Here is a 12447-nt window from a genome sequence, read left to right as displayed (position 1 = left end):
AACCTCTATAGGACTGGTGAGCGAGTATAGGCTGACCGACCGAAAAACGATAGCAACTTATCCTGTCTCACTACATCAACCGAAAATAACAGAAAGGGCAAATATTATACAAAGAAATCATATTAGGTCAATTAAAAACACTCGACTTACCGATGGAGTGATAATTACTTGGATGAAATTATACCTGGCTTAACACCAATCACACAGTGCTGGTAAGTTGAAGACGGTGCCAGAATACTCCAGCTCCTATCAGAGACAGGGATCGATACAAAGGGATGGGCATCTTGGTATTACAATGCAATCGCCTCGACCCATTAATACATAATCTGTATTTATCAAAGTACTTGGAATAGCAATCTGGTGAGTTCACTGAACTACGCCCAAATACTGATGGAGTTTTAATGGCGCTAATCCTCTCCATACACAGATGAACAAATACAATAGGAGAAGGTCAACACATATGACCTCCTATATGACATGTTATATGAGATGTACAACAACCTGAATATCATAAAGATCAGTGTTCGTTTGTGCATATGAACTGCATATTTACAATACTAAATATTACTCGTTATATATTATGTCAAATATTGGTATTATGACAACACGGTATATACATTGTATATAAAACGACTAATAGATCCTACTATCATGGCGTCAGGTCATTGGTTCATCATATCCCGTATGTTTCTTAAAATTCATTCATATTTGAGACAAATTTCTGTGCCCATTTTATAGGCGTACAGGTGGATCCGGTTTTTTGTCATTTTCATTTCTTTTTGATGAAAGAATTAAGGTTTTCCACTGCACGGAGGCCACTATGTGATACTAATTTAATGCTATTTGTAAATGAATGCGGATTCCCGGTTGTTGTTTTTCCACAGTGTGACAACTGTCCACCCATCCAGACAACATCATCACATAATAAAACGTCTGTATTTTTACGATGAGTAAATATTAAACTGAACTTTGCCTTGGAACATTGTGTAAGACGGTGTAAGATTTTGTGGGCGCCCTCAACATTATTATCCTCTTTGTATCCGTAAATGACATGGCATAGACTGTGTGAATTCTATGAAGACTAGGGGCCTACTTATACATGGGGTCATATCCATGGACACAAGTAACGATAATTGACAACACGATACGCGACTGTATTATAGGAGGCTAACCACTAATAATTAATAATGCCGGGTAGGGCCTACTCCTGGGCGACTCGTGTGGGCAAGGACGCTTAGGACGGTGACCAAATGAGTCTCAAATTTCACCGGGGCCGGGGCACTCAAGTATGATAATGTAGGCCTATACGCATGTGTGGCCAACGTTTTTAAACACCCCCTAAAACGAGTTTTACCCTACCAGCAAATTTAGGATCAATAGGCCTAAGCTAACTTAATACACTAAAGGAAGTTTTGGATGAGAAAACGGACATTTTGATGAGAAACGGCCAAAATGGTGAGAATTTAAATTTTCTCATTCTTTTGGATGAGAAACTTCCTGGTGTGTGTGTCAATCATTATTGTCTTATTAAAATCCGGGACTTTGGTTGACCTGTGCTAGACTCCAGCACATGTTAATGACGCAAAGACAGTTGTGGTAACACCATGGTCGCAAACCTGCAAAAAAGCTCAAAAACAGATAGTAATGAAACCAGTTTTTATTTTCCTTGCTCTAGCGAGTTCACAGAGAAGGTGTTTCTAGTACAATGCAGCGTCGGACTCTAGCTGAGAGCGTAGCCTGAGTCCAAACGGACTCCAAGAAGGGCTCTCCATACACAAATGAACAAACACAAAGGAAAGTAGTCTCCTCCGTGACCAGCTTGATTTCGATGGAGCGAAACCAAATTGGCTGCAGAGGAGACGGGTAATTTTGCCATGCAAATGAGGTGAGTGCCCTCTCAAGAATAACTACTCTCTGGTATTACCATAGATGAACTCCTGGATGGGGCAGCTTTAATTAGCATGAGGCCGCATTGATATGTAAATAGCGTATTGTTATTTAAATTTGCGCCCAGACGTATTGAGGGCGACAGTCATGTTATCCAGACGGAGAATGGCTGCATATACCGGGCATGTCAATTTGCTGAGTGAAGGCTGATAATCACCTTTCTGTATAGGTAATAAGCTAGTATATTTCGTGTACCAGTTGGTTATAACAAAAATTAGTATCATATTAAATATATTAAATGTATAAACTTTGATATTTACATGAATTTGAAGAGCAGGGCTTCGAAATGTAGCTAAGTCAGGTGGTGTGAAATTCTGCTGCGTGACCCCCTCTGCGTGGTAGAATTATATTCATAAAACATTGAATTTAACAGATATCATGGGCAGCCAACCACGATGTATTTAAAATATATGTTAATTAATAAAGATAAATAATAAAGAGTACAAATGGCAATTAACTAGTAAACAAGCCTGAAATGTTAAAATGTTGCCACGTGATTTCCCGAACACATGATATTTCAACATGTGACCACTATTCAGATTTACCGTAAATATTTGGAGTATGCTTGCACATCATGCACATACACTGTGCATTTCTTTACTTCCGTATAAAATCAATAATTCATGCTGGGAGCCAAGTAACATTGTCTGCTCAGTGCATATTGGTATTTTATTTTACTTGAGAGCATAATAGAAATACATAAAGACGAATAAGGCGCCATGATGGAAGGTCAGGTCGGGTATCAAAGGTTATTATAACTTAAATACTACTTGTATTTCCCACCTTGCCTCTGTCACATATTTCCTTCATATTATTGACAGCAAGTCCTAATTTTGACTTTGCTATTGGCAAATGTCATTTCATATCAAATTAGTAGACTTTCTTTGAATAAACATGTCACTGGTGCCTGATGGGAATACCCGTCCGCCATTTCATTAAACTGGATCGTTTTCGCCTGTTTTGTGCCCAGATGTATTGGGGGCGCGCTATACTCTCATTGAACAGGCAAAGTTCGCAAAATTAACAACGTTTATTATTTGCCAAACTCAATTAACATGATCCAAGGGTCGAACATGAATTATTCATAACGAGCTATAACGGATCGATAACTGGCCTCACTTTCTAGCTAGTAAACCAGCTGAATTTTTCATAGATTTTGCGTTGCTAATAGAACAACCGTGAATTTAGTGTCACCCCTTGGTATTACGTAACAAACCGGAAGATGTAGTTTAACTCTAGACAATAGGCGGATTAGCGGCCATTTTGTCTTCGACATGATTTTATTCACGTGTCCTTACACAAATATATAAGTTAACATGTTTACAATATTAATATTAAAATTATATTTTGAATAATCAATTATATTCTGTAGTAAATCGATCAAATGACGGTGATTGTTTAGGTATTATATGCTTGATAAAATTAAACTGTCTGACCAGCTAGTATTCTCCTCCGCCGTCAGCGTGATTCCAGACATTCCACGTACCATGTTGAGAAGGTGGAGGAGACTAAAGCTGTATTAACGAACACGCATGCGTTAAAATGATGTAGTTTAAGTCGAACAATAGAGTGACGTAGTTTCCGGCATTGTTCCTATGCACTTTCACCCTCCTGTCAGAGAGTAGTTATTCTTGAGAGGGCACTCTATTCACGCGGTTTCTTTTCCAACGCTAAAAGATCACGAATTTTGGTGGTTTGCAAATGAAAAGTGTCCCCACTATCGATTGATTACGTAACTGTTATGAATAATTTATTAGGTGTTTCAATGCAATCGCCTCGACCCATTAATACATATTATCTGTATTATCAAATAATCAAAGTACTTGGAATAGCAATCCGGTGAGTTCACTGAACTACGCCCTAATGCTGATGGTGTTTTAATGGCGTTTCTCCTCTCCATTAAAGGGCAGGTCTACAGCAAAAACAAGTTTATCTCTATTCGAAGAGAATAATTATTACATTACAAGTTGACATTTGTTGCATTTTTTGTGCGTATTTCTCCGGAAAAGGAGAAATTGTGTGGGTAAAGTTCAGCCTCGTACGTGTTCTTCCTCCGTTTGAAGCGTACGTGTTCTTCCCCGTTTGACTGATGACGTGTTCTCATCATACAATCACAATCACTTTGACAAGTTTGATATTAGCAACAATAAGTTGTACTATCACTTACCATAACAATGCTGCATAACAATATGCACGCTATTGTTCTCTTTCGGGAACAAAGCCCACACAGTAATTGTTACTATGCGTTTGCTTTGTAATATTTCATCCAACTGAAACTATAGACCATTGCAATATACAGGGAAATCAGATGCATGAGTTTGTGGACTAACACGGTTTATATGCTAGTCTCAGATGAAATTCTAAGCTCAAATTATGTATTTATTTTTTAGGCCTAATAATCTCATTATATTTATATACATATGAATTGTAATATCACAATTATTGTCTAATAATTGTGAGTGGACGCGGCGAATCAGCCGTAAACTCGGCAAATTGTATTCTGAGTTAAAGTGTAAAATGTATGTGAAGGTCGTATTCATAGGTGTATCAATTCGTTGCGACAAGTATCTTATCAAACGCTGTTTAAATCAATCAATAATACTACTGCTGAAGAGGATAATAAGCTTCTACCTATTACCTATTTCTATAGAATAGGTCTTGTCTTTGTTTGCTTTGGCTAAATCCTGTTCAAGTCGTTGATAACAAAGCATTGTATTTTGTCTAGGTATGTATAATCAACAATGAACAATGAGATGATATTTATGAACCTCGTTGACTTGGGGATGATTTGAAAAGACCGCCAATTATGACTGTTGGATATTTATTACCAGAAATGTAGAAAAATAGACACACGTAGAACCGATAAAAAATACAATTTTGTCGAAAGAACAGAGTTCAACAAATCATAACCCCGCTTTTGGATATCGTTTGAAGTCAAATGATATTCCATTTTAAAGCTTATGGTATATATTTTCTAAACACGAAATAAAACAAAATTGACCGGGGCCGACTTTACGGCTGATTCGCCGCGTCCAGTCACAATGTAAAAAAAGAAGCGGCTGATTTTATCCATATGTTTAAAAACCATGAAATTTGTAATACTTAATTTGGAATTTTTTGCTTTGCTGTGAACAGCAACAGTATAGGTTCTGTCCATTGCGAGCGTTTATAGTCCCTTTTCTCACAGCGGGCACATCTCATTTCGTGACGTCACCGGTTTTCTAGGCCAAATCTGTCTCGTTCGAAGGAACTCACCGCTTAAGTTGGTTTTTGCGGAATATTAATTTTAAACGTCATATTTTCTCAAAAAAGGAGTCATTTTCATTGTCCTCATAATAATTGTTTGCCAATGATATGATGTTGTTTTTGCTATAGACCTGCCCTTTAATGAACAAACACAATAGATGAAGGTCAACACGTTTGACCTCCTATGTAACATGTTATACGTGGTGTCAGGCCCGTACGCAGGGGGGGTGCGGGGGGTGCGACCGCACCTCCCCAAATTTGCAAAAGTATACAAAAAGTCCCAAAATTTAAGAATTTTCGAGCTTAGCGAGCAAAAAATCAGGTTTTTTACGGTTTTTGGGTCAAAAAAGGTCCAAATTTGGAGGGAAAAGTCCACTTTTCACAAAAATTGCACCCCCCTTTGGAAAAAAGTCCACTTTTTCAAAATCAGCACCCCCCCAAAAAAAATCCTGCGTACGGGCCTGCGTGGTGTACAAAAACCTGAATATCATAAAGATCAGTATTCGTTTGTGCATATGAACTGCACATTTACGTTGCTAAATATTACTCATTATAATTATATTATGACAAATATTGGTATTATGACAATACGGTATATACATTGTATATAAAACGACTAATAGATCCTACTATCATGGCGTCAAGTCAATGGTTCATCATAATTTATATCCCATATGTTTCTCTTATAGGTGCACAGGTGGATCCGTGTTTTTGTTTTGTTTTTAATTTTGATTTCTTTTTAATGAAAGAATTAAGGTTTTCCACTGCACGGGGGCTACAAGGGTGATACTAATTTTAATGCTATATTTGCAAAATGGATACGTGTTCCCGGTTGGCTCTATAGCGATTTCACAGAAAAGGTATTTCTAGTACAATGCAGCGTCGGACTCTAGCTGAGAGCGTAGCCTAAGTCATTATAGACTCCAATAAGGGCTCTCCATACACAAATGAACAAACACAAAGGAGGGTAGTCTCTTCCGTGGCCAGCTTGATTTTGATGGAGCGAAACCAAATTGGCTGCGGAGGAGACGGGTCATTTTGCTATGCAAATTTGTCAGTGTCGTAGCTCTGCCAAGGATTATTAAATCAGGATGTGACACTCCGTAATTTGCATGTGTCCAATTCATATGTTAATATCATATTGTTATTAAAATGATGGTCTGACCTGGCCAGAGGGTGTTAATATAATAGACGTTTGATCAAGGGACAGAGTAGTTTCCGTTTGTATCGGCTACCGAACGAAACATAATTATTATGCACATTCCGACCAGACTAGCTTTGCCAGGCATGGCAGGCCATGACGCGTAGGCCTATGTGCCGAATGTACATTTTAAAGTATTTGCATAACTCTTTTGCATGAAACTGTAATTGTCATCTATAACAAACAAACAAAAACAATATTATTTGACTCACAACACTGACATGAATACAAGTTTTAGTATTATTTAATAATATTATTTCCTCTATCGTTTGATGTACAATGGTACCGGTCGGGGAGGGGGGGGGGCAAATAGTTTTGTACTTAATATGAGGGTGGGGTCATAACAGTTTTAGGTCCATTAACTTGTGAGACCGGGGTTCAACAAAGTTTTGGGTTCACGAAGAGGGGATAGGGGGGTTACAAAATTTGTAACACGAAAAAATATATTGTCCCCCACCAAAGTATTTCTGAACACTCCCTAAACTTAGTTGATTTTTCAGCAAATGTTATTTTTCAGTGAGTTTTGCTTTTATTCTGTGTTAAATTATGGCAAACGGAAACAATCAAAATATGATGTAGCTAGGAAACAAATATGGTGTCACCCATGCAAACTTTTTTAATGTAGGCCTACATACGTTATGACGTCACTTCTACGGCGTATATCGCCCGCACTCTCGTTCATGCGGTACGAACCTACCGATACATTGCCTCATTTCAAATATATAGTTTTAGTTTTGGTTTTGGTTTTGGTCACGTGGTTTCCTATTGTCCTGCCTAACCACTTGAATCATAAGATATCGAACTCATTGTTTCTACCTTTTGTTTAAAACCGAACATTTGTGTCAGTCAGTCGGTTTTGGTTTCAGTTTCTTATAAGTGGTGTGGATCGTAAAATTATTTGATTTGAAGTTACCTACTCTAAGTATACAAAAGAAATGTTTAAATTTCGCAGTGCAATATTCACGAGCAGAGAAGTCGAACAAAGCAGTCTACATTTGAAAGCATTGATTTAGTTTGAAAGCATTGACTTGAGACTACGAATTAGCCTAAGCTGATTTCACTGTGAAAATATATAGACCATCGAAATATTTCCACAGACATTACAATAGCCACTTGACAGATTATGACTTCATTTATATAAACACTATTATGCACAACTCTATTTATGTGCATGTCGCATGACGGAAGATCAATATCATAGAAAGCTGGTTTAAACTAACTTTTATTCAATTTAATTATTGGAGAATAGAGAGAGAGAGATAGAAGAGATCGCCATGGAAAGAGGGTATGTGTGTGTGTGTGTGTGTGTGTGAGGGGGGAGGGGGTAAGGGTAAGGGAGAAACAGAGGGGAGAGAGCATTGGAAGTGGGAAGGGAAGGAGGGGGAGAGGGGAGTGGAGTGGAATAATAGGGAAGAGTCGATATCGAGTGTCGAGTGTGAGGGAGGGGAGGAGGTTATATATAGGTGGCGGAGGGAACATAGGTAAGAGGTATGGGTTGTGCTTTCCGGGGAATAATCTAATTCATAATCAAATCATCTACATCATCATGCATCGTTTATATTTCAGACAAATAAACAAAACACCCCCCCACCCCTCAATATATGCACATGATTTCTACATGTAGGCCTAGGTCTCGTATATATCCATCCTGTATGTCTCAACGATGTCTATGCATAACTTATCAAACGAATCTTATGGTGTCATGTAAGTGTGCCACCTACGGCAAAAGTCGCCCGCGTTGATAGATATCGATAATGAAAATGTTAGCACAATAGGCTATTATATACGTATGGTTATAGGCCATTATACTTTTGATTATATATACCCTCTTGTGTCCTCCCAGCACAATAGTGTTATGATTGCATACCAGTTCATCTCCACATTTTGATCCCTTGATTTTTGGTTTCTGAACAATCAGTCCAAGAGAACGCCAAATATGGATCAGGAGTATTACATAATAATACCCTGCTATGACAATAGCTGCACTAGGTTAATCGTATAATCTCCTTATGTGGTTAGCATGACTGGGCCAGGAAATCCACAAGGTCAGCCAATGTATGTACATGTATTCGGTACATGTACCATATCTTTACAATGGGTGATAAATTTCTGGTTTGTTTTATTTCAAAACGCAACATTCGATATTCTAAAGCTTGGTCCAAATCCAAGAGAAGAACCAACTCTAGTAATTTATGTGGTTGCAAATTATATCAGACGTTGCCTTTTGATAGAAATGGTGTTTGTTGATGTGCACAGTTTCCCATTAGATCATAACATGTTGTTGTACATCCAAGGTCAAAGGTCTTTTAATCCATATTTGGCGTTGTTCTGGGACTGACAATAGAGAAACCAAAACTATATATTTGAAATGAGGGACTGAACCATAGATGTCTAAGAAATGCTAATCACTTGCACCTGTAAGATTAGTCTCTTTAAAAAGAGAGGTACGAACGATCTTATTATATGATTGAAGACAGATGTACAGACGGCTTGACGTGAGCCTATGAATATTTTTTCTTGGGTCTTGTGGTGTACGCTGGTTATCATCGATGTTGAAGTGCCTATAATAGTTCAATGTAAGAAAATGAGCCAATAGACGTGATGAATAAAGATCGGATTTTTTGATTATTAGTGGCGGTATAGACGAATCCAACGAGCCAAGTCATGGTCAGGATTTGGTCGGCCATCTTTGGTTTCCCGCTAGCACCAACCTGGGGTATTGAGCGCCCGAGTGTGCAAATAAAAGCCGCCTAACACCTGGAGAAGATGCAAAGACGAGGAGGGTTAATAGAATAATATATACAACAGAGGTAATCCTGTCGCATCTATTCATATATTTGTTCATCCATTTGTACATCTATGAATACATGCGACGGGATTACCTGCGGAATTATCTCTATTGTAGGCCTATTATTCTATTAACCCTCCTCGACCTTATCTAGGTATAAGGCGGCTTTTATTTGCACAACTGTTGGAACTGTATTGTGTTGTAAACTTAAATTATCCCTGCTTAATCCATCTTTTGTCTACCTGTGTTTTCGCGGAAGGTGTAAAAAGGGTGATGGAATGCAGTTTAAAATTTCCGCTAAGGCCGAATCATTTCACATTTTGGATGCATTGTAGCCGGCGGGGACCCAACTAAAGGCTGCTAGGGATGCGTGTATTTGGATTCGTCTATAGACGAATCCGACGAGCCAAGTCATGGTCAGGATTTGGTCGGCCATCTTTGGGTAGCCGCTAGCACCAACCTGGTGTTTTGAGTGCCCAATTGTGCAAATAAAAGACGCCTAACACCTGGAGAAGATGCAAAGACGAGGAGGGTTAATAGAATAATATATACAACAGAGGTAATCCTGTCGCATCTATTCATATATTTGTTCATCCATTTGTACATCTATGAATACATGCGACGGGATTACCTGCGGAATTATCTCTATTGTAGGCCTATTATTCTATTAACCCTCCTCGACCTTATCTAGGTATAAAGCGCGCTTCAGACTCCGTATTGTACGTACAATATTGTATGTACAATACTTTTCGTGACGTCAAAAAGTATTACACGTGCAATAAATAGTATGTACCGGGAAAATATATATATTTTGCTACAATCATTGGTTGCTTAATTGATGCGGAGGTGCCAAATTTCTAAGAGTGGTAAATTTAGTGAGTGTTCGTGCACGGAATGATGAACATCTTTGTATGTCTTCTTGTATTCAACTGTACTTAATATTAAAAGGCCTATTAATAATATTAAAATTGTAATAATAGGCCTAATATAAATGGCACATTCAGTTTTTATTTATTTATTTATAGATTTATTTATTTAGGCCTATTTGTTTATTTATTTATTTATTTATTTATTTATTTATTTATTTATTTATTTATTTATTTATTTATTTATTTATTTATTTATTTATTGGTTGATTGATTGGTTGATTGATTGATGGATTACTGATTGATTAATGGATTTAGCGATTCATTTATACCGACTTTTAGTCATATATTGATTTAGTCAGTTTCTTAAGTATTATTTGTAGACCTATGTATTTATTCTGGTTTTGGTTTGATTGATACCGATATTTTTATTGTTTTTTAAAGTTTTGGCATATAACATTATACATAATAACACGTTGTGTTATGAATTTGCAACAGCTTTTTACATGTTGATATCGTTGAGGCATGTTATGATGGTGTATATTATAGACCTACTTATGATCATCCCAATACATCCATAAACGTGTTAATGTGAAACGAGATTACTTGAAATATATATTTCAGAGTTGAAAGAGTTTCAACGACACGAACATATTTCTGAAATATGTCTCTCTGATTGGTTGATTGTCAAGAGGATTACGGCATCCTCAAAGTCTCATGCTGTAATTCTCTAATCGATATCTATTATAGGACCGATCTTTTGAAATCCATACAACCGTGTCATATGAAATAGTCTCGGATCATAGTTTGTTGACCGATACAACGTTGATACGTCAGATTTCGGAATTGTATTAAAAATAGGCACAAATCACATTGAACAGGTTGAATGGTGGCAAAAGTAGATAAAATAACTATGGGTCGAATTTACATTAATCAGTGTCCTGGGCCAGGATAACATTTAGGACTCCTTCGCATTCTAAAACAATACTTTGAACCGGAACTTTGAACACCAAAATGTCCTTGCTTTCATTTTCTCATTTAATTTGTTTTAATTGTAATTAATTTCTTTATCCACTGGCTCTGTGGTAAATCCGGTATTGCCAAATATTTATCGTCCATTATACCCGTGTTAATCTATTTATTTATTAAAATGCACCATCTATTAAATTCCTGTAATACAACATAGGCCTAGTGTATTTGATAACAAATTTGTTTTATTTTTGATTGGAATTTGGGTGCCATTACACGATTTCATATTATATAAAATATGTTTGGGCATGGCGGAATTAGTATATATGATTAAAAATAGACATACTCTTAGGCCCCCTTTTTTAATGTTTGTACATTATTAATATTAATATTTATGTACAAAATGCAAACGAATGAATGTATATTTTATTGTTTTGTAAACATTAAATTTGATGTTTACTCATAATTATGTCTGGAAAGTCAGGGAAAAAACTAAGGAGTATCGGTATTTAGTTTCCTGGGAAAGTGGATCAGATGAGCAGTGATTAAAAACATTCACCCTAAATCTTTATTTGATTTTTATTTTTTTATGAATTTATTAGGCCTACTGGTAAAGTGCAGAAAAAACCTCCAAACGCACTCTAGGATTTTTCATCAGCAGCAGAAATTTATCTTGCATAGATTTTCTGATGTCCTCGCTTGGATTTAGCCAACAATGAACCGTCAGGGTTATAGCGCGTTATTTAATCTGATTCAACTAGTCGTGGCACGTATATTTATTGCACGTGCAATAATTTTTGACGTCACGAAAAGTATTGTACATACAATATTGTACGTACAATATGGAGTCTGAAGCTAGCCTAAGGCGAAGAGAAGATGCAAGGACGAGGAGGGTTAATAGAATAATATAATACAATAGAGATAATTCCGCAAGTAATCCCGTCGCATCTATTCATACAGCTTCATACATAGTCCTTTTGTTCGCAAGTACATCCATTTGTAGCGTTTGATATGTTGTATGAATAGATACCGCGTGTAGTTAATCCGATTATTATCCATTAATCCATCGATTAATAGACCATGTAAAAGCTGTGTGTTTTGCCGAAGGGAACTGTATTGTGCTGTAAACTTTTTAAAATCATCTTTTGTCTACCTGTGTTTTCGGGGAAGGTGTAAAACGGGTGATGGAATGCAGTTTATAATTTCCGCCAAGGCCGAATCATTTCACATTTTGGGTGCATTGTAGCCGACGGCTACCCAACTAAAGGCTGCTAGTCAGGTGTAGGAAAGCGTGGATTTGGATTCGTCTATACAATTAAATGTCAAAATTACGGCGCTATTCTACTTTTCAACAATAATTCATTAACTGGCAGGCTACACCACTAAGTGTATTAGTGCAGATTGATATTTTCGGGATACTTTTCCACAGG

General features: G+C 37.1%; 1 protein-coding gene across 3 annotated transcripts in view; it reads right to left on the bottom strand.

Moving 5' to 3' along the window:
- The window catches only part of LOC140139400 (EGF-like repeat and discoidin I-like domain-containing protein 3), a 38498-nt gene that overhangs the window by 19887 nt on the left and 6164 nt on the right, over positions 1-12447 (bottom strand). The window contains exon 1 of one of the 3 annotated variants that reach the window (XM_072161161.1): positions 151-249. The exons of 1 other annotated variant lie outside the window; for it this stretch is intronic. The gene's annotated coding sequence lies outside the window, so the exon portion shown is untranslated. Of the gene's footprint in view, positions 1-150; positions 250-12447 lie in introns of those variants that run through there. One more of the 3 variants, XM_072161163.1, reaches the window with a different exon arrangement.

The sequence above is a fragment of the Amphiura filiformis genome, chromosome 18 (genome assembly GCF_039555335.1).
Source record: "Amphiura filiformis chromosome 18, Afil_fr2py, whole genome shotgun sequence".
In the NCBI taxonomy this organism is placed as follows: Eukaryota; Metazoa; Echinodermata; class Ophiuroidea; order Amphilepidida; family Amphiuridae; genus Amphiura; species Amphiura filiformis.
This window is presented reverse-complemented; position numbering and strand designations above follow the sequence as displayed.